Source organism: Culex pipiens, chromosome 3 (assembly GCF_016801865.2).
Source record: "Culex pipiens pallens isolate TS chromosome 3, TS_CPP_V2, whole genome shotgun sequence".
Lineage (NCBI taxonomy): Eukaryota > Metazoa > Arthropoda > Insecta > Diptera > Culicidae > Culex > Culex pipiens.
In genome coordinates, this window is record NC_068939.1 from 161872735 (window position 1) to 161878328 (window position 5594).

General features: G+C 35.3%; 1 non-coding gene across 1 annotated transcript; it reads right to left on the reverse strand.

The window, feature by feature from the left end:
• Nucleotides 1-5521: 5521 nt before the first annotated feature.
• Nucleotides 5522-5594, reverse strand: Trnav-aac (transfer RNA valine (anticodon AAC)). The gene has a single exon. It is a non-coding gene; the product is annotated as a tRNA-Val (tRNA).

Here is a 5594-nt window from a genome sequence, read left to right on the forward strand (position 1 = left end):
TTATTTTTCCTAATAACTTGAAAGTAATTCTATCTATTTATTCATCAAAATTGCCATCCGCGCGAAATCCGCGCCTGAGCAAAATTAGTCAGCAAATCCGCGCCAAATCCGCGCCATCAGCGCGATCCGCGCCGTCCGTAACAACCCTGAAAATGTGAGTATCATCGAAAAAATACGGTATTTTGTGAAAATATAGGTATTTTTGAAAAAAACACGTTTTTTATGAAAAGGAGAGCATTTTATTCCAAAAATACTAGAACTGTGATAAAGCATTACAAGTTTCGCTATGTTTGATATTGTGAAAATTTGAACATCTTTAAAAAAAATGCTCTAGTAAAAGTGAAAAAGCATACAAAATGTCACCTCCCATGTTCCAAATAATGAAATTTGAAGTATTTTAGAAAAAAGGTTTTTTGTATTTTTTTTTCCAACAACATTCAACCAGAGAAAATTTATGCGAAATTTCGCTTCGTTTGATAACCATATTACAAATTGTAAAAATTTGATTTTTTTTTCGCAAAATACGATATTTTGTGAAAATTTGAGTTTTAAACAAAAAAAACTCTTATAAAAGTGAAAAAGAGTACCAGTTTTCGCTTCGTTTGATACCTATGTTGCAATAAAAAAAATTTGCGAAAAATACGGTATTTTGTGAAAATTTCAGTATTTTCGGAAAAATACGGTGTTTTGTGTTTTTTTTTTGTATTTATGGTTGAAAATTTACCCACAATATCAAAAAACATATTCTATGTGAATGCATTGACAATTTAAAATGATATTGATGGTTTATGTGAATTAAGAAAGATTAGCAATTAATTCAAAAAATCCTAGAGCTGTGAAAAGGCATACCAAATTTAGCTTCGTTTGATACCCATTTAGCTAATTATGAAAATTTGAGTATTTTCGAAAAAATACGGTATTTTGTGTTTTTTTTTGTATTTATGGTTGAAAATTTACCCACAATATCAAAAAATATATTCTATGTGAATGCATTGAAAATTTAACATGATAATGATGGATTATGTGAATTGAGAAAGATTTTATAAATCAGTTGAGCTGGTACAAATTTTATTTGAACTTTTTGTCAATTCATTGTTTTTGTGTTGATTCAAAAGTATTTAGAATTTTAGTGAATTTTCGATGTACAAATCCGCAAAAAGTTTTTTTTATGAAAAATATTTTTTGTAAATTATTCCATTTTTAAAACTAATGATTGCATATAAACTGTATGGGTGTAAAATGCCTTTTCCAACGCGTTTTTTTTTTTTTTTTTTTTTTTTCATTTAAACGTTGAAATTCTGGCTTGTAATTGGGTAATTCTCTACCAACTCACACGAAATCGGGACCCCGCTTCGATTTGCGTAAAACTTTGTCCTGAGGGGTAACTTTTGTCCCTGATCACGAATCCGAGGTCCGTTTTTTGATATCTTGTGACGGAGGGGCGGTACGACCCCTTCCATTTTTGAACATGCGAAAAAAGAGGTGTTTTTCAATAATTTGCAGCCTGAAACGGTAATGAGATAGAAATTTGGTGTCAAAGGGACTTTTATGTAAAATTAGACGCTCGATTTGATGGCGTACTCAGAATTCCGAAAAAAACGTATATTTTTCATCGAAAAAAACACTAAAAAAGTTTTAAAAATTTTCCCATTTTCCGACTGTAAAATTTTTTGGAACATGTCATTTTATGGGAAATTTAATATACTTTTCTAATCTACTTTGACCCAGAAGGGTCATTTTTTCATTGAGAACCAAATTTTTCATTTTAAAATTTCGTGTTTTTTCTAACTTTGCAGGATTATTTTTTAGAGTGTAATAATGTTCAACAAAGTTGTAGAGCCGACAATTACAAAAATTTTGATATATCGACATAAGGGGTTTGCTTATAAACATCATGAATTATCGCAATTTTACGAAAAAAAGTTTTGAAAAAGTAACTTTTTGCGTTTCTTTTTGTTTTGTCGTTCGTGTTTGTCGCGGGTGACCATAAACGGCCATGATCGATGACGACCAACTTTTTCAAAACTTTTTTTCGTAAAATCGCATTAACTCGTGATGTTTCTAAGCAAACCCCTTATGTCTATATATCAAAATTTTTGTAATTGTCTGTTACACTCTAAAAACAGTGTAGAACATTGTTACACTCTAAAAAACAACCCTGAAAAGTTAGAAAAAACACAAAATTTTAAAATGAAAAATGTTGTTCTAAATGAAAAAATTACCCTTCTGGGTCAATGTAGATTCGAAAAGTACATTAAATTTCCCATAAAATGACATGTTTCAAAATTTTTTACAGTCAAGTAACGGAAAATGGGAGAATGTTTAAAACTTTTTTAGTGTTTTTTCGATGAAAAATACGTTTTTTTCGGAATTCTGAGTACGCCATCAAATCGAGCGTCTAATTTTACATAAAAGTCCCTTTGACACCAAATTTCTATCTCATTACCGTTTCAGGCTGCAAATTATTGAAAAACACCTCTTTTTTCGCATGTACAAAAATAAAAGGGGTCGTACCGCCCCTCCGTCACGAGGTATCAAAAAACGGACCTCGGATTCGTGATCAGGGACAAAAGTTACCCCTTAGGACAAAGTTTCACGCAAATCGAAGAGGGGTCGGGGCAACTTTACCCGATTTCGTGTGAGTTGGTAGAGAATTACCCAATTTCAATTATTATATTTTTTTTATTGAGTCAATCTGGCTCGAGATCGAGCCTGAGACTCGTGGCTCGAACAAAAATTCTCAGTGGGAAAGATGTAGAGCAAGACTACAACGAAATATCGCGATTTTACAAAAAAAAAATGTTTTGAAAAAGTACGCACATTTATTTTTTAATAATTTTGCAAGAAGATGTATTACAGATTGTCCAAATATACAATTTTAATTGGTTTCCTTATGTTTGATTAAGTCAAACTCAAATTTGGTCATAATTTTGTTCATTAGACCCGTCATTACACAAACCTGGGTAATTCTCTACCAACTCACACGAAATCGGGAAAAGTTGCTCCGACCCCTCTTCGATTTGCGTGAAACTTTGTCCTAAGGGGTAACTTTTGTCCCTGATCACGAATCCGAGGTCCGTTTTTTGATATCTCGTGACGGAGGGGCGGTACGACCCCTTCCATTTTTGAACATGCGAAAAAGGAGGTGTTTTTCAATAATTTGCAGCCTGAAACGGTGATGAGATAGAAATTTGGTGTCAAAGGGACTTTTATGTAAAATTAGACGCCCGATTTGATGGCGTACTCAGAATTCCGAAAAAACGTATTTTTCATCGAAAAAACACTAAAAAAGTTTTAAAAATTCTCCCATTTTCCGTTACTCGACTGTAAAAAATTTTGGAACATGTCATTTTATGGGAAATTTAATGTACTTTTCGAATCTACATTGTCCCAGAAGGGTCATTTTTTCAGTTAGAACAAAATTTTTCATTTTAAAATTTCGTGTTTTTTCTAACTTTGCAGGGTTATTTTTTAGAGTGTAACAATGTTCTACAAAGTTGTAGAGCAGACAATTACAAAAATTTTGATATATAAACATAAGGGGTTTGCTTATAAACATCACGAGTTATCGCGATTTTACGAAAAAAAGTTTTGAAAAAGTTACTTTTTGCGTTTCTCTTTGTTTCGTCGTCCGTGTCTGTCGCGGGTGACCATGAACGGCCATGATCGATGACGACCAACTTTTTCAAAACTTTTTTTCGTAAAATCGCGATAACTCGTGATGTTTATAAGCAAACCCCTTATGTCTATATATCAAAATTTTTGTAATTGTCTGCTCTACAACTTTGTAGAACATTGTTACACTCTAAAAAATAACCCTGCAAAGTTAGAAAAAACACGAAATTTTAAAATGAAAAGTTTTTTTCTAAATGAAAAAATGACCCTTCTGGGACAATGTAGATTCGAAAAGTACATTAAATTTCCCATAAAATGACATGTTCCAAAATTTTTTACAGTCGAGTAACGGAAAATGGGAGAATTTTTAAAACTTTTTTAGTGTTTTTTTCGATGAAAAATACGTTTTTTCGGAATTCTGAGTATGCCATCAAATCGGGCGTCTAATTTTACATAAAAGTCCCTTTGACACCAAATTTCTATCTCATCACCGTTTCAGGCTGCAAATTATTGAAAAACACCTCCTTTTTCGCATGTTCAAAAATGGAAGGGGTCGTACCGCCCCTCCGTCACGAGATATCAAAAAACGGACCTCGGATTCGTGATCAGGGACAAAAGTTACCCCTTAGGACAAAGTTTCACGCAAATCGAAGAGGGGTCGGGGCAACTGCTGTGTGAGTTGGCGGAGAATTACCCACCTAATAATAATGATGAAAATACGTTTAGTTAGTACAAATAGGAAAAGATCACGCCGCCACACGCAATCCAGAGACAAACGATTAGCTCGCGAGAGGAAAAAAAGATAAAAGCCAAAATTGTTGGTCAGCAGCTCGGTCGGCTCACATGCAATTTTCTCAAGAAACAATTAACAGAATTAAACGAAACCGATCAACGAAACGAACGAAAAAAAAAAACGCAACCCTCTAAGCCTAACTCAAGCTCTAATCTCTGTGTGGTATTCGAGTGAAGACTCGAAGAAAGAGTGGTAATTTCGGAGATATCGAGACGACTTTTGAACTAAATTAAATTAGTATAATCACTCTGCGTGCCGGCGCTGGTTTAGCTTTGTTTCGTTTTTTTTTTTGTGGTGTGTGGTGTGAGTTGTGAAGATATCGCTGGCAGGGATCTCTCGACTTTAGAGCTCTAATGATACAATGTAGAGTGATCGCCAGGAGGGAGCCGGACTGGAATCGACCGCGTATCGATGACTTCTGTCTTTCTGGACTGGATCGTGCACGTGCCCGCTGCCGCCGGGCGGAAGGTTCAAATGTCACCGAGCGAATGGAATGTTGATTAAAGTTTCAATCTGGGCTCTGCCGGTCTTTCCCGCAAAACGACAAGTGGCTTGTGGTGGTTGGAAGCTGGAGCCGAAACCGCTATACGTGCAGTGCTGGGGTTTGGTTGGGAATGGATAGAACATGGTGGTAGCACCAGTTGATATAATTGAAGCTACCGCAAACCGACCAAGACTCGAGCCCAAAGCCATCAGCAGCGGTCAACGCTCATCTCTCGGATAAATAATTGGGTTTGTGTCTTATACCTCTATGTGCTGAGCCGGATCACGAGGTTGTTGTTGCTGGTAGTGATCTACCTTCGAACAGCAAAAGCTATAAGTCCCCTCTGTCGAGGAACTTGAGGATACCACGCTGGTCGAGTCCAGGGGTTCAGGATCCGATATAAATTTGTGATAAAAATTTGAGAGCTGTTATGGCACCATCAAATTGCAACACCAGATAATAGTGTAGAAGAAAAGACCAAATGCTTAAAACACTACAATTGAAAAAAATAGAACAGAGAACAAAAAAATAACAGCAAACTAAAGAGAAATTTAGTTTTCTTTAGAACGAATTTTGCTCAAAATTACCTTCACTGTTCAAATGTCAGTGAAAAAAGGAAAAAAGTTTTCTGTTTCCGCCCGGGATCGAACCGGGGGCCTTCCGCGTGTTAGGCGGATGTGATAACCACTACACCACGGAAAC